The sequence below is a fragment of the Carettochelys insculpta genome, chromosome 33, assembly GCF_033958435.1.
Source record: "Carettochelys insculpta isolate YL-2023 chromosome 33, ASM3395843v1, whole genome shotgun sequence".
In the NCBI taxonomy this organism is placed as follows: Eukaryota; Metazoa; Chordata; order Testudines; family Carettochelyidae; genus Carettochelys; species Carettochelys insculpta.
In genome coordinates, this window is record NC_134169.1 from 592999 (window position 1) to 618088 (window position 25090).

Consider the following 25090-nt stretch of genomic DNA (forward strand, 5'->3'; position numbering starts at 1 on the left):
AGAGAAAGTGGTGATGCACAGGTGAGCCATGTCCTGATGAGGGAGATACCCCTGGAGCAGGTAGGAATCAGTTACAGGTGGGTCATTTTGGTGGGCAGGTTTCACACTGCACCTGCAGAAGGTTCTGGAGTTGGGGTGACAGCTGTGGGGTCTGCTCCTGTGGGCTCTGTGTCTGTGGTAGGAGAGCAGCCAGGGCAGCTGCTGCTCCAAGGCCATGTGCTGTGGGTGAGCTGGGAGCAGCTGAGCTCAGGAGCAAGCGGCAGACTGGGGTCCCTCCAAAGGAAGCACGTTGCAGGAGGGGGTGATGGTGTTACCCTCTGCCAAGGAACATGGGCCATGTTAATGTCATGCTCAGGGGAGCAGAGGGAGGGGATAGGCAGAATGTGAGTGGACACCCGCCAGGGGCCTTGGACAGAGGGTGAGGGGCGGCAGGGTCTGAGGGAATTCCTAGCCAGGACTCAGGGCAGTGGGGAATGGGAGATACACTCTGAGGGGGGGATTCCAGGTTGGGGTTCAGGGTGGTGGGGGAGGGGCTGAGGGGATGCCTGGGTGGGATGCTGAGCAGTGGGGGAGGGACAACAATCTCACTCCAGGAGCCACCCTGCACCTACACCTGCCCGTTGCTCCTTTCTGAAAGGGCCCTTGTGAGCTGTTTCTCTGTAGCTTGGATAGTTGAGGTGGGTAGCGCATGGTGCTCATAAAACCAAGGGGTCCAGCCCTTGCTAGCCAGTAGACAAGTGCAGGGTGTTCCTCTGTTACCCTTTGCTGGACTGCTATAGGCACCAATGTCCAAAGACATGAAGGAAGCTGAGTGGCTTCTGGAGAGCAGACCAGAGTCTTGCTCAGGAGGCTTCACTCTGCTTTGCAGGGAGGAGCCCTGTCCTTTAATCCTTTCACTCCATTACCCTTCCTAATGCCCCTTCACTGGGGTGCTGATGAGTGACACCCTGATCTGCAGGGCTTGTTATCTTCTGAGCAGCTGCTGCTGTGCCTGTCACAGCCCTGGATTTAAAAGGGGGTTCTACACCAGAAAGTTATTTAAAAATAACCATCCCAGCATCTATACAAGGCAACCGCTGCTTTGAAATAATTCAGAAATAAATAGGGGACGGCTTATTTTGAAATGGGTAAACCTCCTTGTACAAGTACAAGCACAAGTACAAGTAATAGCAGCTATGTGGAAACAGGGGCTGCTAACACAGGGGCTAGAGCCTGTTTTGAAATAAGCCATTGTGCATCCATTGGCTGCATCTGAAATTAGCTTCCTGTGTGTAGATGCAGTATTAGGAAATCTTGGTCTTGCCACTCACTGGTGCTGCAGCTCTCCCAAACACTTCATGCACCCACAGGAATATTGGCACAACACATTAAGGCTGAGACAATTTAGCACTGACGAGGGCAGAACCTTAACCTGGTGTTTTTCCTGTCTCTGTTTTGCCCCCCACCAGCTGGATGAGACTCTGACCCTCCCCACACAGACGCTGCCGTCCAGCGCAGTTAGTCGTGGGAAAGGAGAAAGGGCCAAAGAGGATCCTCCTTGCGCTCATGTTCCTCACCATGAATTCTCTCTCCAGCCTCCAGGGCAGAGCTCTCAAGAAGGAGACTCCCTGAGGCAAAGCCCTGGGGGGGGGTCTCTGCGATGGCCCCAGCCCTGCAGCCTGTCCCACCTGGCCATTGTGCTGGACTGTCTGTGAGGTCACCACCTCCCCACCTCCTTTAACCAATCATCTGAGGTTCTTCCAAAGGCCCTTGTGATGTCACAGACACACCCACCAGTGCCCTGCAGGGCTCATGTCCTGCCCCTGGCAGCCCCCTCTGCAAACGCACCCCAAGGGTCTGGAACAAAAAAGGCACATAAAAAACACAAAAACCCCGAACTCCTCCCATCGTCAGTGTCCTGTGGGATCCTGGCACTGGGGCAGGTGGGGAGAGAGGTGGGGAGATTGGTGGTTTCTGACCTGTACACTGCAGACGGGACAATAAGTGAAAGGAACATTTTAACTCCTCCCGTCCTCAATGTCCTCTGGGCAGCAACTCCAGCTTCCCTCCGGCACAATGTCTGTGCTGGGGAATGGGAAGGTGTTGTTGTGGACAGTCCAGCCGTGTGGGTTGGCCCCACGAAAATGCATTTCTTTAAAGTGCTACAGGGCTGTTTTTTGGTTTAAGATACAGACTAACACAGTCGCCTCCCTATCAGCAAGCTGCAGTTTAACAAGGTGGTTCTTGTGGCTTAGCTGGGTAACATATCTGCTAAAAAACCAGGAGATCTCAGGGTAACTCCCAGTGGTTCCCTTTTGTGTGTCTTCCCTAATGCTTCCCTACGTCTGGCTGGGGAGCAGAGAAGACCTCCCCTGGCAATCTCTCTCCCTGCTGGGGAAGGTAAAGGCTGATGGAAAAGGAGCGTTGGAAAGAATCTAGTCACAGCCTGTAGCTCGGGAAAAGGCAGTTGTGATGGGTGTGGGGAAGGTGCTGCTGTGGCTGCCAGAAGAGAGTCTGTGCCTCACAGCTTTGTGGTTCTGGGGAGGCCTGTGCCAGCCAGCTCCTCCAGCACGTTTGTAACACAGACACAATTCCCTGTCGGCAGGAGCTCTGTTCTGCCCTGTCTGCGGGAGCAGCTCCTGCCCTCGACCTGCCGCTGCAGAGAAACTCCCCAGCCCTGTCCCTGCACACCATGTGCACACACTAGTGCATGACAGGGGGCATCTCACTCCCAGGCACACCCAGCTCTGCCCCCACCCCCGTGGTAATTCACCTCTCACCCCAGCTGTCCCCAGTGCTGACCTGACACACCTGAGATCCCTCTTGTAGCTTCCTTCTGCTTCCTCACCAACATTTCCTAACCCTGCTGGGAAGCAAAACCCCTGCAGTGGACATGAATTGTGCAGGTGGGAGATGTTCTGACACAGCCCCTGGGCAGGGCCCAAGGTTTCAGCTGGTGACTGTGCAGTGCAGAGGGAGGAGGAGTTTGGCTGCCAGGGGGGACGGGTGGCAGGTGTGAAGGGGAACCCGGGCAGGGCTTGTGGCTGAGGGAGGAGGGGAAAAGGGAAGTGGGGGGGTTGGCAGGGGTCTGAGGGGACAAGGGGATCAGGGCACTGGGGAGGGGTGGGAGAGTCAGGATCTGAGGGACCCACTGCAGGGCCCAGGAAAGCTGGCAAGGGGCAGCCGGGGCTGAGGGAACCCCCAGCTGGGCTCCGAGCAGTGGGGGATGGGTGAGAGAGTCTGAAAGGGGAGGCCAGGCTGGTGGGGGAGGGGAGGAAATCTCAGTCCAGGGGCCCTGCAGCTGCCTGTTGCTCCTTTCCAAAAAAGCCCCTTGTGATTCCCTTTTCAGCTGGTCAGAGCGTGGTGCTAATAACGCCAAGGTCGTGGGTTCAAGCCCCATGCTGGCCATGGGTGGGTCTTTTCTGCTCTTCTTCGACTGCTCTGGGCAGGAGGCCAAAAGAGCTGAAGGAACCGGGCTGAGAGGCTGGCAGGGAGCAAGTCAGAGTCACCACCCCAGGCTAAGGGGGGGGCTGCAGAGTGGATCTGGGGTTGGTGAGGATCCCCAACTCTGCAACACACACCTCCCACAGGAAGGAGCAGCAGGAGCCCTCTGCCAAGGGCACCAGCCCCCTACAGCAGCTCCATTGGCTTTCTCAGCTCCCCACCTCCCCCCAAAGGCCTTTGGGCCTCACAGGCTCCCTCCCTGGACACCTGCTACTGCAGCACCACAGGCCCAGGTAACTCACCAGTGGTGCCAGTCCCTGCCTGCCCTGCTCCTCTTCCCGCCTGAGTTCTGCTTCTTCACTCAGGTCCCCCAGCTGCTGCTCTGGTGGGCTGAGGGCTGGGGAAGGCACAGGAAGGGCCCTTGGGGGTGAGGTGCAGAAGCACAAGGAGCAGGCCCTGGAGGAAGTCCATGATGAGCAGCTTTGGCCACGGGAGCTCAGGAGAGGGGCAGAGAGGTAGAGGTGACAGGATGGGTGGGTGGGTCTCTGCAGAGGTGGGGTTGGCTGGCAGCCCTTGGGGAACGGGGAGAGGCCTGTGGGGAGGGGAGGAGAGAGCAGCAGGCAGCTGGCAGCAGAGCTCAGGGGAAGAGGCAGAGCTGGGATAGGAAGAGGTGAAATGGGAGGAGGAGCACAGGTGGCCTCAGAGGGAGCAGGCCAAGCAAACCAGATTCCCTCCCACTCCTCGGGAGCTTCCAGTACTGGCACCAGCCTCCCCAGTGCAGCTGTCACAGGCCACAATGGCCATTCTGGTGCTTTACATGATGCTGACAGGCCCTGACCAGAGAGGTGCAGAGTTATTTCAGAAGAGTTTATTCCAGAATTATTCCTCCAAAATAATCTAGTTCACAATGACGCCTTCACGCTGCAAGGCAGCCCCAGAACAAACAAAACATGTTTCATCAGGGCAGGTCCATGCACAGCAGAGCCTGTCTGTGAATAGAGACCCTGGGGCCATGCTGGGGCTATCGCTGCACAGCAGCGTTGGTTTGGAAGACACTGTTCTTGAATAACTTACCCATCTCCACCTGGCTGTAAGGCAACATTTCTTTCAAGCCCCCGGAAAGATTAAAAGGGTTAATTATTCTTTGACAATAAGCAGCCTGCAGAGAATGAAGAGAAATGCAGGGACTGGGGAGCTTGGTGATGCGTGTGTATGAATATCGAGCTGAGGGAGGACGTAATGGCCTTCGCTGTGAATTCCCAGAGTAATTGACATCCTCAACACACACATTTACAAAGTGTGCAGAGACCTTTCCTGCTGGAAGTGACGTATTGGATAGACTCTGAACGAGCATCTCTTTATGGAAATGAGACCCAAAATCCCTCATGTCAGTGTCAAATGTCAGTTTCCCTGTGGAGCCAGATTTCAGCAGAGGGAGGGATTTGCTAAGTTTGTCTGCATGGGCACTGACAAATGTTAAGGGTTCATTTCCATTTTCAGGATCCCCGTACTATAGAAATCCAGAGCATGTTGGTTAACGTGAGACAACTCTTGTCATACAAGTGGCTGCCTTTGAAAAGGGGAGCATGGATTAGAAAGAAGATCACTTCATCTGAAATCAAACACTCTGCCACTGGCCTACACCCACATTTCACTCTTGCTTGAATCACTCATCTTCAGGTCCCTGTCGGACAAACTCTTTTTCTCCAGGCTCCTTTTTCTGTCCCAGCCCAGAGTAGTTTTTCAAATGGGGGTTGATGAAACTTTCTCTCCCCAGGTGCACACCACAGCTTCCCCACTGACCTAGCTTCTCCCACTTAGAAAGCTACTATCACTCAGGGGCCGTGTCTACACTAGCCCCAAACTTCGAAACGGGCATGCAAATGGCCACTTCGAAGTTTACTTATGAAGCGCTGAAATGCATATTCAGCGCTTCATTAGCATGCGGGTGGCCGCGGCACTTCGAAATTGACGCGCCTCACCGCCGCACGGCTTGTCCTGATGGGGCTCCTTTTCGAAAGGGCCCCGCCTACTTCGAAGTCCCCTTATTCCCATCAGCGGAGTGATCTAAAGCAAATGAAAACAGAACATGGGGTTGAAGACACATGCTCCGTGATTCATATTTCTGGTTGTTGCCCACTCTCCTCAAGCAGGTGTTGGTGGTGTAGTGACTAGCACAGCTGCTTTCCGAGCAGTTGGTCTGGGTTCAATTCTCAGGTTTAGTTCTTCTTTTCTTTCAATTTCTCTGTTGGAAGTGGAGAGAGGAGATGTCCTGCTCCTTGGTGAAATGGGAGGTGTCGTGGCTTTCTAAGCTGTGATGCTTGGTGTGAGCCAAGTTCTGTCAGCTAAAGGTTGTGGATAGCTTGTGTGCAACCCGCCCCACTGCCTTGTGGTTTATCCTGGGAAGGAGCAAGGCTGAGGGAGTAAACCCAGACAGAAAATCCCGAGGGGAGTCCTAAGGCGGTTCTGTGCCAACTTCTGGCATTGACCTGGCAGTTCCTGCAGCTGAGCTGGTACCAGACGTAGAGGTTATCCTCTCCTTTGGACGATATCAGTAAAGCCGAGAGGGGGACGCTGGCGTCTGGGCAGCCCAGCGTCCCAAAAATTGCCCAGGCTCGCGCCTGGAGAGGTTCTCCAGCATCTGCAGTAGCTTTGTTGATTTTCAAAAGGCATTTGACATGATAGAGCAGACAGTGACTTGGGCGCTGTTGGAGTCACAGGGAGTGAATAGCAGACTGATCGGTTGTTGATAGGTATCAACAACAATGCTCAGGCAGTGGTAAGAATGGTAAGTGGTGAGGCAGTGGTAAGCCAGCTCCTCAGCAGCTCCGTCACCGCTCCCGCTTATGGGACTCAGTGTGGCAGTGGAGCTGGGGATGTGGCCTCAAGAGGTTTCTCGCCTTCGAATGAGAAGCAGAGAAAACCCCCAGTACTGCAAAGGGGCTAGTAAATGAGCTCCCTCCAGCACAAGGATGAGCACCATTTGGAAGAGGGAAACTGCTCCACACACAAGCCTGATTTACCCCCCACCTTCTTTGGCAAGGCCAGAAAGGTAACGGCTCAGTGGGAGCAGCCAAGGCTCATGCCTGACCAGCGACTGCTTCCCAGAGTCCAGTTGGAGCCAAACCATTGCTCAGAGCAGCCAAGGAGAAGGTTGCAGTCTGTGGGCAAAGGCCGCACAGAGTGAGTGTAGAGCAAGTAGGAGCACATAGGAACTCAGACCACCAATGGTCTCATCCGAAGTCCAACACTGCATCCAACTGGCCACACAGAAAAGCGGTGCCTGAGCCCTCCTTTCCAGCAGGCAGATGTTCTGCTTCTTATGCCGTTTTGCAATGAGCAGAGACTCTCTGAGCTCCCATCAGTAAGTGGTGGGGACAGAGTCTCGGCGTTAGAGGAACCTCCCAGAAATCAGCCTGCATCCCCCACTGGTACACAGCCCTCCCATGGACCAAACCCAAAGGGGCCTTGCTGTTGTGTTCACCTCAGCTGCTCTGAGGGAGGCCACTGCTGTGGCCCAAACCTTCCTGCCCTCACACCCCACTGTGCCAGACCCTGAAAGGCCTGTCTGACCTGGTATCGGAGTGGACAGGCTGTGTTAATAAAGGGGGGGGTCCTTGTAATCTGTGCTACCTTCCCCCACCAGCAGCCCCCAACCCTGGCACTGCACCAAGTGGGATGGAAAACTTTAGTCAACTATGAACCTCCTTGTCACCCCAATATTTCCCACTGGGCCTGGCCTGCCCCTGCCTCAGCCACTCACTGGCCTGGCCCACACCCCTCCCCATCCAGCAGCTGGAACTCCCATCTCCAGAGACGGCTGTGACCAGAAGACACCATCTTAGATGGGTCAGCCAACCACACCCCAGCTTTTACCGTCTTCACCCCGCAACCCCCTCTGTCCACTTTGCACCTGCCTCTCCCTGCTGTCAGACTCTCCCCGAGAGGTTCCTCTGCCCCACTTCAGGCTCCCCCCAGCCCTACAATGTCAGTGGGGCAATGAGGGCCATGGGCCAGGCCCTTGCCACTATTTCCTGCCTGAGTGCAGCAGGAGGTGACCCCGGGGCAGAAGGTGGGGCAGGGACGGGTGGAGGCAGACACCAGCAGACACTGGGGGATGAAGCAGACGGGTGCAGGCAGAGACAGAGCAGAGCAGGACAGCATTGCAGAAGCAGAGCAGAGTGGGGCATGGGAGAGACGCCTACTTGTCTGGAGCTTTGCTCACAGCAGGTGGCAGCAGCCAGCTTGTGTCTGGAGCAGCGACCACATCACAACTGTGGCATTTCTCCCCCGAAGCAGCCAGCCTTTGTGAAACAGGATTAGGGACCCAGCCGCTTGTATTTGCCTCGCACACAGGGTGCGTGTGGATGAATTGCCCTGGGTGGGGGTAAAAGACAGGCTTCGCTGTGAGCAGGATTTGAACCTGCGCAGGGAAACCCTATTGGATTTCGAGTCCAACACCTTAACCACTCGGTCATCACAGCTCTGAGTCCTTTAGTGTTTTGTTATTATGGATACTGGACAATAATGAGACAATGTCATTGGCAATACAGAATTCAAACAGCAACCTGGCTCCCAGCAGAGCGGGGATTTGGGGACCTCTGTGCTCAGCCAGGTGCAATGGCACAAGAGAGCACCTTGAACATCCCCCAGCCCTCTGGAGGGAACGGGAACAGCTCTGACCTGGAGGCTGGATTATAAGGGGAAGTCAGGACCATGGACAAAGCACATGGCTGGGATGCAGCGCTCAGGATCCCTTCCCCAAATACACGTATCTACTCCTCATCTGACACTGTGTTCTGCTAAAGCTGTCCGGCTCCCTCCAGCATGGGCTGAGCTCAGGGACATGTGGTTAACCTGCCCTACAGATGTGAGGTCATCAGGTCCCTCCCACCAGCTGGCTCCCGCACTCAGTGCATCCCAGGGAGTGAGCCCTGGTGCCCTGGAGTGACCCAAAGCAGGTCTGGGCTGGGTGGGATTCTGTGTCTCTGGCTGTGTTCCCTGTCACATGCTGGAGTCACTTTCCATCAGACTTTAGTTTGCTCCCTACAAGCCATTTGGTCTGCTTCTCTTTGAGCCTCTCTGTCCATTGCAGCCAGTGCAGAGAGCACAGTCAAGCTGGCCAGGGCTGTTGGCAGATGTTTTTGGTTCATTAATTACAAAACTGCTCCGTCTTGCCAAAAGGTATTGCAGGTTCTCACTTTCAGGAACTCATAGGAGCAGGGAATGCTCAGTCACAGACTAAACATAGAAGCAGAAATCCCTGCCAGGGTAGAAATGAGTTGCTGTGTTTGTTGCTGAGTTCACTGGGGGAACTTGTGTGATATCCAGTGTCCCACAGAATCTCACCTGGATTCTTCTTCCTCTCTGCTGAAATGCCATCACCTGGGTGGCACTTGTCATAACACGTGGGTGGGTTGAACTAGCTACAGGAGCGGGCAGAGGGGTAAGTGCTGCATTTCAATAGCTCAGCTGGTAGAACGGAGGACAATAGGGAGTATTCAGCAAGTTCTCCTCAGTTGTTTACTTCATGTCCGGTGCAAGTGGGCTCTTCTTTTTCCTCCCCTTGCTGAGAAAGACAAAGAGAAGAAAGGAGCAGGACGCTGTGTGATGGAGTGGGGGATACCTGTGTGTGTGTGTGTGGCTCACAGAGGGTGTGGGGCTCCTGCTGAGGGTAACCCTGACAACCAGGTAACACCTTTGTACTGCAAACAAAGGAGAAGGTGGAGCCTGAGGGGTTTGAATTGGAACTGGGAGTTGGAAGCAGTTAGTCTGGGCTGGAAGACAGAGACAAAGGAGGGGGCCAGGCCCCGGCTCTGGGGGGCCCTCGGGGCCTCCTCTCCCCAACATGGATGGGACTGGCTGTCTCTGCCTGCTGTACTGACTCCTCTGTACAATGCTGTGTCCTATCGGCTAATAAACCTGCTGTTTTCCTGCTGAGTAAGAGACTCTCCTGCCTGCGGACAGGGTGCAGAGCTTGGGGGACCCCAAAACCCCATCACACGCTGCCACCTAGACACCATGCACAGGCTGACAACGTTCTTCTCAGGAGCATTCAACAGTGTCAGAGAAAGCAGGGATGGTGTGTAATAGGACAGGAGTCATAGGCACATGTGAAGAAACCAGCCCAGGCGACCTTTGCTCAAAACCCAGGCCACTTACAACCCCAGGCTGGGATTTCCTTCTTTCTAAGGGAAATCCCAACAGCCACTCTTCCACCCCCACTGGCCAGCCACAACTCCCACCAGAAAACCCACAGACTTGTCAGCTGCTATTCCACCCCAGACCAACAACCCCACATTCAGGTGATTTGGGGGAAGAAAGGGAAAGGTGAAACCACACACACCCAAGTGTTGTCTGGCAACACACAGGGCCCTTGAACACATGGCTTGAGTCGTGTTAGAACCACCCTCTAACCAACTGTGCTAGGTAGTCTATGGGACAGTAACAAACAAGGGATCCTTCTGGACAATAAAAAGGGCAGTTGCTGGGCTGTTGTGATCTCTGGAATGTGATTGCTGCACCTCCCCTACCACCCTGCACCCCAGTCTGGCCTCCCCTCAGACTGTCACTCTCTCCTCAGTGTCCTGTGCCCAGCCAGGAGTCCCCTCAGACCCTGCTGTCCTGTCCCCACTCTCTTGGGCTCCTGCCTGGTGTCCCCTCAGATCCTACCACTTTTTTCTAGATGACCTACGCCACTCAGAGCAGAAGGGTTTAAGTCAAATGAAGTCACAGCCGAGAAGGAGGTGCTGGCGGGCACAGACTGGGTGGTGCACTGGACTGTATGCTGGTAATCTTACCTGTGGTTATGATGTGGCCCCCAGGCATTCCAATTTTGCGAGATCAAATGCCACCAGGACAGGCACCGACTCCTCCAGCTCTGCCCTGCTGCTGCTGAAATAATGGAACAATATTTAACAGGTTTAAAGGTGAGAAGGGCTGGGCTCCAGAACAAGGCCCCCGGAAGTGTCAAAATTCAGATGGGACAACGTGGCTGGGTCCCCCCAAGGACCACGTCCAGTGGTTCATAATAGGGGCAGGTCTTTGGGGATCACCTGGACTGCCAGTTGGCTTCCCGGACTTATTTCTATGGACTAAGGGGATTTCAAAGATGGCGGGGTCCTTTTGAAAAGGACCCCCCTCTGGAGGAGCCACGTGGGAGCGGGAAGTGGCATCTGCAAAGTGCTGCAGCCGGCAGCTTCTGAATGAGGTGCTGAATATACATTTCAGTGCCTCAGAAGTAATCTTCCAAATGGCCATTAGCACGGCAATTTCAAAGATTTCTCCAAGTGTAGGCGTAGCCCTTCTGAAAGAGTGGGCTGGGTCAGTCGTTCATCTGTGTTCCTAAAGAAGCAAGTGTTTCCTTCCCATTCCCCTGGAGATACCATCACGGTTTCAGCTTAGGGACTTGTCCCACTCGGTGTTTTCCCCAGATGGAATAGTTTATAACAGCAGAAAAGCACGAAGGTTTGAGTCAAACTGGTAGAATTTTGGTCTGGCTCTGGTCTGAAGAAGTGGGTCTGTCCCACGAAAGCTCACCTAATAAACTATTTTGCTAGTCTTTAAAGTGCTACTTGACTGCTTTTTGTTTTGGTAGAATTTAAAACTACAAGGAAGCCCCAGAGCATCTCCTGTAAACCCCTGCACATCCCAGGCCGCCGCACCTCACCGCATGTCCGTTCTCGTGTTCTTTCTCCGCCCTGGCTGGAAAGGTAAAAGGGGTTTCTCTGGGGTGTAGAGGGTAAGGAGAGTGGCCTGTCTCAGGAGTGGGGAGCTGGATTACCCTGGTTAGGGGTGTGGCTCAAGGACACACCTTGGTGTGAGCAGGATTTGAATGTGCACAAGGAAACCCTATGGGATTTTTAGTGCAATGCCTTAACCATTCAGCCATCACAGCCAGGGAAAAAATACATCTCCACAGGCCAGAGATCACAGGGTCTAGGCCTGATATCATCTGAAATACAGAATTCCAACAGCTCCGTTTCTTCCAGCGCACAGGAGGGTTTGGGGGTGTACAGGAGTCCCTTGAAATGTGTGAGTAACATGAATGTGAGTTAAGCACAACTCAAAATCCCCCTCCCCTGGTACGGGCTCACCACCCCCAGCCTGGTGCAGTCCCAGTTCAAACCTTTGCATGGCCCTGGCTCACCACCCACTGTGCAGCTCTAACCCAGCCCGGCTTCACCCAGCTACTCCCCTGTCACGGCCCTAACTGCCCCCACAACCCCAGGACTTACCTTTCAAAATGAGTTCCAGGAGCTCAGATGCTCCTGCTGCTTCCCGGCTGCAGAACGGGCCTTCTTGTGGGAAAAAAGCCGGCTCCTGACTTATGCAAAATTCAAGTGATGTGATGGTGCTGGGAACACAATCCTGGCAGAGCTGGAGGGACGGCTGTACCTGCTCAGCCATGTGATTAAACCACAAACCAGCTTCCTGCTGTGGGGGTCCGTGATTGTGACCCCCAGACACCCTTCCAAAGCACCGATCCATTACGGGCCTTGCTGTCTTGATTCTGTCCATAAGGCTACGCTGCCCTGCAGAGAGCATTTGGAGTATTGACTGTGGCCGCCAGTTTACACTGCCCTGAGAAACACAAAGGGGGTTCTGAATACACCACCCTGACAAGACCATAAAGATGAAAACACTATTTACTCCTTACAACATGAGAACTAGCATCACTGAATGAAATTAGTAGGCAACAGATCTCCCAGAACCAAAAGGAAGCATTTTTCACACAACTCACACTCAACCAGTGAAACCCCTCACCAGAGGGTGTTTCTGAAGCTCAAGATTAGTCCAGGATTCAGAAGTGAAGTGGATAAGTTCATGCGCACACTCTCAGTCATTGCTTTTCTCACTGCTTCACCTCATGCCCACAAGTTTGGCCCTTGCGCTTCCACTCAGCTTTGTCCTTTGTCTCCGTGGTGCTAAAGGAAAAACCAGCTCAGGCTGACAAGTCAGGGGAAAGCAGGAGGGAGGAGGAGTCGCAGGCTTCAGCCCAGCACAGCCCCCTCCTGGGGACACCTGCAGCAGGGGGCAACTAATGCAGACAACTCCATGTGGAGGCTTAAAAAACACAGAATTGCAAAGGTGGGGAGAGCCCAGGCTTGCAGACAGCCACAAACAGCCTCCCAACCACCAGGTCCCTGACCCCACCAGCATCTGGGTGGCTGGTGACACTCAGGGACCAGCCTGAAGTAATGCAATAAACTACTCAGCAACAGACTTGAATCTAGGACAGCCAGGAGCCCTGAGGGGTCAGCAGCTCTGTAACAAATCCCTTTCAGCATCATGGAAACCAGGAGAATGCACATTGTGGGTCATATCTCACATCCACATGACCCAATGTCCTATCTGCTGAGATTGGCAAACAGCAGGTGCCCCAAAAGCCCCACAGCCAGGTACCACTGGGAGTTGAACCAAGGGTCTCATTTTTACAAGGCAGCTGTTTTAAGAAGCTGAGCCGTGGCGCCTGCCTCTGGGTAAGGTTTGCTGTCTGTCCAGGCCTGACTCCTGCCAGCCCCACCTGAGCCTGCTTAGCTCAGCCGGAATTTAGGTCCTGTGAGGCAGAGAAGCCTGTGGAGTTTAACTCCCAAGCGGGGGTTGACTCTTTGGACAGGTCTGGGCTAGAAAATTAGGCGCTGTCACTCCATGACACAAGGGTATAAAAACCATTGTACTGGGGAGGCTGTGGTCAGTACTGGCAGTGCCCGAGAAATGAGGAAACAGTGACATCGGAAACGTTAAGTAATCATAGCACATGCCCCTGGTTAACCTGTGTTTTAAACAGAAATATGTAAGGACAAGGAGGCTGGGGTCCAGCAGCTTTCTAACCCAAATGGGCTTCTCTTTTTACAGGGGGCTATTGGGTAGGAAGAAGAAGGGGACACTGGAGAAGGTTAGCTTCTCATCTGACCCTGTCTTGGAAAAGAAATGCAAGTGCTTTTAAAGAATGTGGGTATTGATCCTGCTTCTTCAAGCACATAAAGCAAGCGCTCTACCATTTGAGCAAATTCCTCTGCGAAAGGAATACTTTCTAATCCACCAATCTCATTCCAGAGGCCACAAAATCCCCATGACTGCTCATGGCTCTTGCTAAGGGACCTAAAGGCTTTGTCTGCACAGCAGCTTTACTCCTGAATAAGCGATTGCAGACGAGGTATTCCACAGTAGCTGATTCCAATATAGCTCAGTAACACACAAGATGGATTTGGAAATACTGCTCTGCTATTTCGACATTCAGCATCTATAAACAAAGGAGCCTGTTCCGAAGCCCCTGCTTCAAAAGAGCGATTTGAACGAGCTAGAATCAGGATGCAAAGAGATGCCCAGCCAAGGCTCTGCTCTCTCTCTCTCTCTCTCTCTCCTTTGAACTCCTGGCCTTAGGCAGGAAAAGTGTCTTCTTGTCCTCAGCTCCAGAGAGGAGTAATTCATATTTCTATCACCCTCAGAGTGTGTCTACACTAGCTGGCAACGTCAAAGAAACAGGCAAAATGTTAAAATAGCGTGTTGTGTCTACGTGTAGTGATTCTATGCACCATCAGCTATTTCGACGTTGAAATGGAAGTGAGGTGGCGAGACATCGAAATCACTATTCTCATCCAAAGATGGGAATCGCGCCCTACTTCAATGTTGAACGTCAAAGTCGGTCGTGTGTAGACGATCCACATCCTGTTACTTCGAAATAGCAGGGTCCTCCATGGCAGCAATCAGCTGAGGGTTTGAGATGTGCTGTCCAGCCTCTGCGGTGCTGTATGATTACTGGGCGCAGCAGCCCTTAAAGCACCACGGACCCGGATTTCCTGTGGCAGAAAGCTGAGAGCATGCAGGCAGCAGCACACGCACATGCTAGCCCTGCAAGCCCTCCACCGACCTCGACCCAACCACCCAGCACCATGGCATTGAGCCAGCCCCCTGAGTGCCCCCAGGCTGCCCCCCCGAGAGGACCCAGGGACCCCCAGCAGCCAAACGGGGGACAAAAAGAGGTGGGACACCTCCTGGTTGGAGGTCGAGCTCTGAGACCTGTTGGGGCTCTGGGGTGAGGAGGACGTGCTCCATGTGATGGGGAGCATGGAGCAGAAAGCAGAAGCATTCACCTGACTGGCCGAGGGCCTGGCCACCTGGAGTCACCCTGCCTGCAGTCCGGATCATGTCCATTGCAAGGTGAAGCAGTTGTGGAAGGGTTATGCCTGGACCCAGGACTTGGCCAGCCAGTCTGGGGCTGCCCCCACTGCTTGCCTCTGTTCCAGGGAGCTCAGGGCCATCCTGGGCCCCGGGACACCTGCTCCCCCCCAGGGCACATTGAAAAGAGCAGCAGAGGAATCCCAGAAGGTCTTGGAGCTGGACTCCATCCCGGAGGCCAGCCCAGCACCCCAGGGACCACCCAAGGAGCCAGCTGTAAGGACGGCAGAGGAGGGATCCAGCAACAAGGCACCATCAGACTGAGGTGACACCGAAGCACCAGGCGGGTGGGGAAGGGGCAGATATCGCCTCTCCTCGGGGTGAAGGACACTGAAAGACTTGGCCTGAGGGCACTTTCGAGCTGGGCTCCCAATGCCACTTCTATCCACACAGCTCCACACTGCCTGCAGGTGAGTGACTGTCGTGTGGAGGGTCCAAAGGGCAGCTGGTCCCTGTAAGAGGAGTCTGGGACCGGGCTGTAGGTGGGATCTCCTGGAAAAGCCAAGAGCCCAAGGGAGACCATTGATTGGCTGCCAAACCCCTGGTCCTGCTCAAAGGTTTCACACAGGGAAAGCTGGGAAGTCAGCCCCACCCCCAGGGCACAATGATTTGCACTGGGCTGGTAATAAACCAAAGGGGTTGTGTGGAGGGTCACAAGTGGGACTGAAGGGCAGGAGACAGAAAGGCAAAATCTTATTCTTCCAGTTACACTGCATCAAACACTCACCCTGAAAAGCTCCAGCTGGGGCAGCGCAGCCCATCCCCCACTCCGTGAGAGACAGGAGAAAACTCTGCCCCACAGCTGGGCCCTCCTCGCCCCACCCCTGGGGTGTGAAGAGGGAGAAAGGAGGGTGTGGGGAGCACAGAGTGAAAGTGAGGGGGGGAGTCAGGCTGAGGGAGCAAAGGAGGGGCAGGACTCCAGGCTGTGCTGGTGGGACCCTGGCACTGGGGCAGGTGGGGAGAGAGGAGGGCAGATTGGTGGAGTCCGACCCACACGCTGCAGAGGGGACAGTAAGTGAAAGGGGCCTTTTTGTTCCCTCATCCTCACTGTCCTCTCGGCGGCAACTCCAGCTTCCGTCGGGCACAATGTCTGTGCTGGGCATTGGGAAGGGGTTGCTGTGGGCATCCATCACAGTGTTTCAGCTGCATGAAAGTTCATCACTTGATAAATTAGGTTGGCAACCTTCAAAGTGCTGCAGGACGGCTTTTTGGTTGAAGACACAGACTAACACAGATACCTCTCTGTCAGGAACCACATTACAACCAAGGAGGGCACCATGGCTTAGCTGGCTAAAGCCCCTGTCTAGTAAACAGGAGATCCTGGGTTCAACTCCCAGTGGTGCCTTATGGAAAGCCTTTGACAACATTTTCCCACATGTGTCTGGGGAACTGAAGAGCCCTCCCGTGGCAATCCTGTCATATTGGGTTAAACCCTTTGTTCAAAAAAAGTCTGTAATTATCAGGGTGATTAACCCACCACCCCTCCCTATTGTTCTCCTTTTCTGAAGGGAAGGGGAGTGGGGCGTGGGGGTAGGTAAGATACCTGCACAACTGGGCTTTTTTCTTTGGTCTATTTTTTTCATTTTGGCTTAAAGTCCATTTATTTCCTGTTTCATTGGAAATTAGAGCCCTGAATGACCTTCTTATAGGATTATAAAGTAAATCACTACACTTAACAGTCCTTATAATGTTGTGTTCATAACTGAGATGCTTTTGGGGTTTTAGCCTGTTAGTTTAAAATACATTCTTTTTTCTGTGCTTCAGTGGGAACCAGAGCCTTGTAGGACTTTCTTAGAGTATTAAACAGTAAATCATCATGCATAATAATGTTAATGTGACCTTGTCCGAAATGAGGGCCCTTTGCAAATATCAAAGCTTTTTTTTTTTAAAAAAAAAAGATGCTTCTTTCATATTTTGAAATAAATCTATTGCAAGCATAGGGTGCACTCGACAAATACCTCTACGTTTGTAATATCTGTTAATTTTAACAGCAATTGCTTGTTCTGAAGTAAGGTAGAAAAATTGGGAATCCTTGAAACATTTCAGTTTGGGTTAAACTTGGGCCTTTTTTCCCTCGAATGTTGCTGAGTTACTAAAAAGGGTGACTCATAGGCTGTTTCTACACAGGCCACTTCCTTCAGAAGTGCCATGCTAATACACGGAGCGAAAGAGGCTAATGAGGTATGGATGCAAATTCCCTGTGCCTCATTAGCATTACATCACATGATTTGGAGTCCAGAAGACCATTCTTCCGGACTCCAAAATGCCATGTACAAGCGTGGCCCAGGGGGCCCTTCCAGAGGCCCCTTCTTCTCAAAAATTTTCAGGGGCCCAGCTTCTACATGATGTTCAGGAGTCTTGGAGAGCATCTTCTGGACTCCAAATCATGTGACCTTATGCTAATGAGGTGTAGGAAATTTGTAGGAAACCCTTGCTGGGTTCTGGGCAGTCTCAGACCAACCCTGGACCAGCCTGGCAGCCCTGTTTACCCTGATTCATGTTAGACAGTGACAGGGTCAAGTTACCACCTTTGGCTCTTTCTGAGCCCCTTGTGAGCGGTCTGTGGCAGGACTGAGCATCTTTCCCTTTCTCCTACTCGGGTACCACAAGTACCACAGACAGGTGTGTGGCTCCCTCCCTCTCGCATGGCATCGTTCTGGCCACAGGCTGAGACTAAACAGCAATCCCAGGGCACAACCGCAAGGTGGGGAAGTGACAAAGGGCTTTGGGGTTCCTCCCATGCTGCCCACACCCACTCTGCAGCCACCTCAGCTGTCCACCTGTCAGTGTTTGTTACTTCTTCCTCCAGAATGGTGGCAGCCGCCTCCTGCAGCTCTCTGAACTCTCCAGCACAGCCCAGAGGTGCTGCAAAGCAGGTGAGAGGCAGCCAGAAAGATTTGTCCAGGCACCACTGGGTGCTGCTTTCCTAATCTCCACTTACCTGGGAGGTCCATGGCCAGGGGAGCCACAGCACCTCTCTGGGACTTTTCTCCTAACTCGTTTGCGTTTTGTCAGTGACAAACAAAGGGATGTGAGAGGAGAGTAACTCTCCCTCTCCTGCCCTGCCCCACCTGCAGCCAGCCCCAGAGAACCACAGGGCTGGGAGGATCAGCCTCTGTTCTTGCATCCAGAGGAGCCACCTTCCCAACACCTCTCACACCTGCCTTTGACTGAACTCTTGTCTGTGACTGGATTTTTCCCAATGCTCCTCTCCCATCAGCCTTTGCCTTCTCTGCCAATGATTGCGATTGTCAAGGGAAGGCTCTGTGGTTCCCCGTACACGTGAAGGAAAACATTGCTCAGGATGTGCAACAAGGGACCACTGGGAGTTGAACCCAGGATCACTTGTTTACAAAGCAGGTGCTTTACCCAGTTGAGCCTTGGTGCCCCCTCATTTCAGTGGTGGGTCCTGACACAGAAGTATCTGTATTAGTCTGTGTCATCAGCCAAAGAGCAGTCCTGTAGCACTTTAAGGACAACCAACCTAATTTATCAAGTGATGAGCTTTTGTGGGAGCCGACCCACTCTGCTGGACTGCCCACAACACCCCTTCCCGTTCCCCAGCACAGACATTATGCCCGAGGGAAGCTGGATTTGCCGCCGACAGGACATTGAGGGTGAGAGGAACGAAAAACCCCCTTTCACTTCCTGTCCCCTCTGCCGTGTGCAGATCAGACTCCACCAATCTACCCTCCTCCCACCTCACTTGCCCCAGTGCTGTGCATTCTGTCTGGACTGTCCGTGTGCCTGGATCATAAGAAATAACATAAGCTGTTTGTGACCCTGACCTACCCCCACATTTCACTCTTGCTTGTGCCACTGATCTTCCGGCCCCTTTGAACAAACCTTTGTTCCCCAGATTCCCTTTACTGTCCCAGCCCTCAGGGGTTTTACAAATGGGGTTTTATTAAACTTTCTCTCCCCAGGTGCACACCACAGCTTCCCCCTACTGACCTGGCTTCTCCCACTCACAGAGCTGCCTTCATCAGGGAGGCTGGTTTCACGTGAGTGGGGAACAGCTCTCCCATCCACTTGGGCTGTAGCCACACTTGGCCACAACTTTGAAATGCCCATGCAGATGGCCATTTTAAAGATTACAAATGAAGTGCTGAATTGAATATTCAGCACTTCATTAGCATTAGGACGCTTCCAGCTGCAGCACTTCGAAAGCGCTGCTTTCCAAAGCACGTGGCTCAGCACAGCTACATGGGGGTCCTTTTCGAAAGGACCCAACTCCTTTCTAAATCCCCTTATTCCTCTCAGCGGAGGAGCCCTTTCAGTGCCTTACCCACAGCAGCTGTGTGGAATAGCAGAAGCACAAGCTGGAGTTGGAGGAGAGGCAGCCAAGGGGGCTGACCGGTGGTAAGTGGAGATGGGCCCCAAGCTGCTGCCCCAGTGTGAAGAGGGGGGGATACTGATGCCATGTCACAGCCTTGGAGAGGGTTTGTGATCTGCCCCACACTGGCCCCCCAGACAGATTCTGCTCTGTGACTCCCCCACTGGGTCCCAAGGCCATAGCGGCATTTGGCAACATGGATGCGATGGAGGTGAGGGGCTGTGACCTGTCCAAACAGGTCCTGCTGCTGAAATATGACCTGACCCCTAAGTCACAGTGGTCCTTTCTAAAACACAGCTCCAGTGGCGCAATGGGTTAGCGCACAGTACTTATAGAGCAGTACTGCCCTAAACATGCTGAGGTTGTGAGTTCAAACCTCACCTGGAGCATTGCTTTTTCACCTGGTTGGCTCTGAATCATCAAATACTTTGACTGGAAGGGACCTCGAGAGGCCAGTGAGTCCAGGCCGCTGCACTCATGGCAGGACCAAATACTGTCTAGACCATCCCTGATAGACGCTTCTGTAACCTGTTCTTAAATATCTCCAGAGATGGAGATTCCACAACCTCCCTTGGCAATTTATTCCACTGTTTGACCACCCTGACAGTTGGGAACTTTTTCGTAATGTCCAACCTAGACCTTCCTTCCTGCAGTTTAAGTCCATTGTCTCTTGTTCTATCCTCAGAGGCCAAAAAGAACAAGTTTTCTCCCTCCTCCTTATGACACGCCTTCCGATATCTGAAAACCGCTTTCAAATTCCCCCTCAATCTTCTCTTTTCCAAACTAAACAAGCCCAGTTCTTTCAGCCTGTCTTCATAGGTCACATTCTAAGAACATAAGAACGGCCATACTGGGTCAGACCAAAGGTCCATCCAGCCCAGTATCCTGCCTGCCAACAGTGGCCAGGGCCAGGTGCCCCAAAGGAGGTGAACTGAAGACAATGATCAAGCGATTTGTCTCCTGCCATCTGTCTCCAGCCTTTGACTAAAGGCTAGGGGCACCAAACTTTATGACTGGCTAATAGCCATTTATGGACCTAACCTCCAAAAATGTATCAAGCTGTTTTTTAAATTCTGTTAGAGTGCTGGCCTTCACAGCCTCCTCCAGCAAGGAGTTCCACAGGTTAACTGTGCACTCTGTGAAGAAAAATTTTCTTTTATTAGTTTTGAACCTACTACCCATTAATTTCATTTGGTGTCCTCTAGTTCTTGGATTATGGGAACAAGAAAATAACTTTTCAATATTCACCTTCTCCACACCATTCATGATTTTCTCTAGACCTTTAATCATTCTTGTCTCTCTTTTCTGGACCCTCTCTGATTTCTCCACATCTTTCTTGAAGTGAAGTGCCCAGAACCGGACACAATACTCCAGCTGAGGCCGATTCAGCGCACAGTAGAGAGGAAGAATGACTTCTTGTGTCTTGTTCACAACAGACCTGTGAATGCATCCCACAATCATGTTTGCTTTTTTTGGAACAGCATCACACTGTTGGCTCATATTTAGATTTTGGTCCACTATTTCCCCTAGATCCCTTTCTGCTGTTGTCATTCCAAAACAGTCTCCCCCCATTTTGGGCTGGTACATTTGCAGAGGAAAATGTTAAATGTTTAAATCCAGTTCAAACATCTAGTGTAACCCCCCACATACTGGAGAGGGAGCTGAAAAGATATTTCTTTTCAGGAAACCCTGTGAAAAGGAGATTTTGGGACTTCTTCAGCTGCAGCCAAGTGCTCCACCACTTTGCTGTTTACCAGTGGAAAATTGTGAGACATTTGTGGAAGCAACTTGACCTTTCTCAGAAGGAATGTGCACATGACAGTCTGGCTAGCCAAGGAGTACATGGTGCCGGCCTCCCAAGACTGTCCAGAAAAGGATTAAGTTGCAGGTTGCCTGGTGTAATGGGCAACACTCAGAATTCTTAACTGTGTAGTCTGAGTTGAAATTTCAGTGGGACCTCCTCGCACAGTGAGTGTTGGCTGTAAATCTCTGTCTGTTCAAGGACTGGGCCTTTTTTATCCACAGGGACACCTGAGTGTGGGACTTTTCCTCACGCTGAATGAATGAGGCCATCTGGAGCTTCACAAAGAGTATCTCACCTTCAGAGTAACCGTCTGGAAATTGGCCCATGTCCCCCACTGGTTCAAAGCCCTCCCCACGGACCCAGCCAAAGGAGAATTGTTTGCTGTGTTTAGCTCAGCTGCTCTGAGGGAGGCTGTGGCTGAAACCCTCCTGCAATCTCCTCCCACTCAGCCAGACACTGTTTAACTGAGAGAGGGGCCCCTCCTAATCTCTACTATCTCCCCTCCACCAGCAGCCACCACAAACCTGGCACTGCACTTAGTTAGCTGGAGTAAATGCAAGTCATTGTCATGCCACCATTTCCCACTGGTGTGGTCTGTCCCCTGGCTCAGCCACCCACCAGCCTGGCCCACTCTCCTCCTCAGCCAGCACTGGAAAGCTGAAAACCAGCAAAGCAGACCCCACAAACCAACATGCTCTTTCTTGTTCCTTCCACTGAACCAACTGATCTGTAAACAGAAGGGAAGGAAGAAACTCAGGCATTGAACGCAGACCACCTGCTCGGAAGACAACCAGGCTAACACTTACACCAAGCCCTCTTTGCCCTCCTTGTAACACCCAGAAATAGGGATCACTGAGAACCTGTCTTCATCCCCGGTGCAGCCACAGCACCTCTGGTGCAGTTCAGTCGTCTTCTCCGCTGGATATTAACTTTCTCTGAGAGGCGCGGGGGCTGGCTCCAAGCACAGTGCTCTGGTTTGGCTGCCACTTGCTGCATGGACAGTCTCAGGTGGGACTTTGACAGGGACTCTGCACCAGTCACACCTAACGTAGGTGTCATATGGCCAGCTGCCTTCTGCTCTGTAGGGGCTATTTTGGGATTGGCAACAAACAAGGAAGAGGAAAGGCCCTGAAAGGCTGAGCGGTTGTAACTGAGAGAAAGGCTGTAGGTGCATCTCATAAGAACATAAGAACATAAGAACATAAGAACATAAGAATGGCCATACTGGGTCAGACCAAAGGTCCATCAAGCCCAGCATCCCATCTGCCGACGGTGGCCAATGCCAGGCGCCCCAGAGAAGGAGAACAGAAGACAAGTGATTTATCTCCTGCCATCCATCTCCTGCCCTTGTTATGAAGGCTAGGGCACCATACTTTATCCCTGGCTAATAGCCATTTATGGACCTGACCTGCAAAAATTTATCAAGCTCTTTTTTAAACCCTAATAGAGTCCTGGCCTTCACAGCCGCCTCGGGCAAGGAGTTCCACAGGTTGACTGTGCGCTGTGTGAAGAAAAATTTCCTTTTATTAGTTTTGAACCCACTACCCATCAATTTCATTTGGTGTCCCCTAGTTCTTGTATTATGGGAAAAGGTAAATAATTTTTCTATATTCACTTTCTCCACACCATTCATGATTTTATATACCTCTATCATATCGCCCCTCAATCGCCTCTTTTCCAAACTGAAAAGTCCCAGTCTCTCTAGCCTCTCCCCATATGGGACCCTTTCCAAGCCCCTAATCATCTTAGTCGCCCTTTTCTGAACCTTTTCTAATGCCAGTATATCTTTTTTGAGGTGAGGAGACCACATCTGCACGCAGTACTCGAGATGTGGGCGTACCATAGTTTTATATAGGGGAAGTATGATATCTTTTGTCTTATTATCGATCCCTTTTTTAATAATTCCTAACATCCTATTTGCCTTACTAACTGCCGCTGCACACTGCGTGGATGTCTTCAGAGAACTATCCACTATAACTCCAAGATCCCTTTCCTGATCTGTCGTAGCTAAATTTGACCCCATCATGTAGTACGTGTAATTTGGGTTATTTTTTCCAACATGCATTACCTTACACTTACCCACATTAAATTTCAAAATAACTTACACAGTTTGCATATTCGGAGATACCTTTTTTTGAACTTGGGACCTATTTTGAAGGTTCCATTAGCCCTCTCGTGATCAGGGGAAGTGGAACCGGAATACCACACTCAAAGTATCTGTATCTCTGTGTGATGAGCTAGCAGCTGCAGCCTACTGTTGGGAGTGAGGGAACTTGGACGTTCGGCAGGTACTTCGAAGCGCCTGCTGCTACACTGCCTGTCAGTGCTTCAAAGTCAGCCGCTTTGAGGTTCCCAAGGTGGCCATTACGCTTATGAAGAGCTACATATGCATCACAGCACCTCATTAGTCTTCTCCGATATGCCTGCTTAGCACGCCCCATTGGAAGGAGGGGGCTTGTATGGAAGCACCCAGAGAGGAGTTACTGACACTGAATGCAGACCCAGCAATACCTGTTGAATAACATGGTATCCGTAACTTGTTTCTCCCCCACTTCTTTGTAATCACTGCTGAGGCTCGAGGCAGATGGGAGAAAGCTGCCCTACATGCAGAAACCATCTGCCTCCCTTAGCTGCGGTAGCTCTGTGGGTGGGAGAAGCCTGGTCTGTGGAGGCAGCTGTAGGGTGCCCCGGAGGTAGAAAATAACAGAGAGAAAGCCGTGCTAGTCTGTATACTATCCAAACAAAAAAGCAGTGAAGTAGAACTTTAAAGACTAACAAAATAATTTATCAGGTGAGCGTTTGTGGGACACACCCATTTCTTCAGACCAGAGCCAGACCGGAACAGACTCAGTATTTAAGGCACAGAGAACCAAAAATAGTAATCAAAGTTGACAACTTCAAACTTTCTTAGACAAAGAGTTAATGGGCAAAAAAAAGACATGAAAACATTCCTGATTCACAAACCAGTTACTCTACATTTTAATGGAGTGGGCCAGTCTGTTAATGACAAGAATTTGCATCTTCTTGAAGAAAAATTTTCAGTCTCCTTTGGAAAAAGAGACTGCTGAACTCTCGTTCATATTCAAATGCGACACGTTAACATGTGGTTTGAACCAGGATGCAAATTTTCTGAGATACTATAGGGGCTCTTTTGCATACTTGCCTTCATCTAACTCTTGACTCTGACCCCCCCCCCAACCTCCCACCGCATTACTCTCTGATTTGATGACCTTGATAATAATTTTTTTCTGATTTGTCAATGTTGATGACTATTTTTGGTTCTCTGTGCCTTAAATATTGACTGTGTTCTGCTATGGCTCTGGTCTGAAGAAGTGGGTCTGTCCCACAAAAGCTCACCTAATAAATTATTTTGTTAGTCTTTAAAGTGCTGCTTTATTGCTTTTTTGTTCAAGAGAGAAAGTTTAATTAAACTCCATTTGTAAAACCACTCTGGACATGGGGAGGAAAAGGAACTGTGGAAGCCGGGTTTTTCCTGCAGGGGACTGAAGAACAATGACTCAAAAGAGAGTGTCTGTCACTTGCGTACAGAGGAACGGCAAAGCCGAGGGCAGGAAGAGGAGAGTGCTTGTGCTGCCAGCGGGAGAGAGCTCACTCCATCAGTCTCCTCAGGCTGAAGGCAGGTGGTAACAGGAGACTCCTGGATACCCACAGCTTTGAGTCTCTTCCTTTCCCACAGTGGCCCATTTTCAGGATCTGCTTCTTCTCAAGCAACCCCTTTCTCCTTCTCCACAACCCAGCTTCTGTCTGATACACGCAGGATGTGGCCACACTAGCCTCTCTTTTGCAGGGGCTGTGGGAGTGCACCACTTCAGAAGATGCTGTGATGTGGGGGGGTACGTGTGTGTATGTGAGTGGCTCACAGAGGGTGTGGGGCTCCTGTTGAGGGTAACCTGGTGACCAGGTAACACCTTTGTCCTGCAGACAAAGGGGGAGGTGGAGCCCAAGGAGTTTAGATTGAACCTGGGAGGTAGGAAGCAGTTAGTCTGGCTGGGAGGGAGAGAGACAAAGGAGAGGACAAGGCCTTAGCTCTGGGGGCCCTCAGGGCCTCCTCTCCCCAACATGGATTAGACTGGCTGTCTCTGCCTGCTGTACTGAGTCTTCTGAAAGATGCTGTGTCCTGTCAGCTAATAAACCTGCTCTTCTCCTGCTGCTGGATGGGGTGCAGAGCCTGGGGGAAGCCTGAAACCCTCCCAGATGTGAATGAGGCAGTGATATGAATATGCAACAACTCATTTGCACAAAGGCAGCCCCATGGACTTCAAAAGCTCCACTGGAGCACACAATTGATCAAGTCATTCTGTCTGATTTTGAAAGGCCCCCCCTTT

At 51.9% G+C, this 25090-nt stretch overlaps 3 non-coding genes across 3 annotated transcripts; 2 read left to right on the plus strand and 1 right to left on the minus strand.

Moving 5' to 3' along the window:
• Positions 1-7825: 7825 nt before the first annotated feature.
• On the minus strand, positions 7826-7907 carry TRNAS-CGA (transfer RNA serine (anticodon CGA)). The gene has a single exon. It is a non-coding gene; the product is annotated as a tRNA-Ser (tRNA).
• A 7968-nt stretch (positions 7908-15875) lies between these two features.
• On the plus strand, positions 15876-15949 carry TRNAT-AGU (transfer RNA threonine (anticodon AGU)). Its single transcript has one exon. It is a non-coding gene; the product is annotated as a tRNA-Thr (tRNA).
• A 3287-nt stretch (positions 15950-19236) lies between these two features.
• Positions 19237-19329, plus strand: TRNAI-UAU (transfer RNA isoleucine (anticodon UAU)). Its single transcript is given in 2 exon segments — positions 19237-19274; positions 19294-19329. It is a non-coding gene; the product is annotated as a tRNA-Ile (tRNA).
• Positions 19330-25090: the final 5761 nt, after the last annotated feature.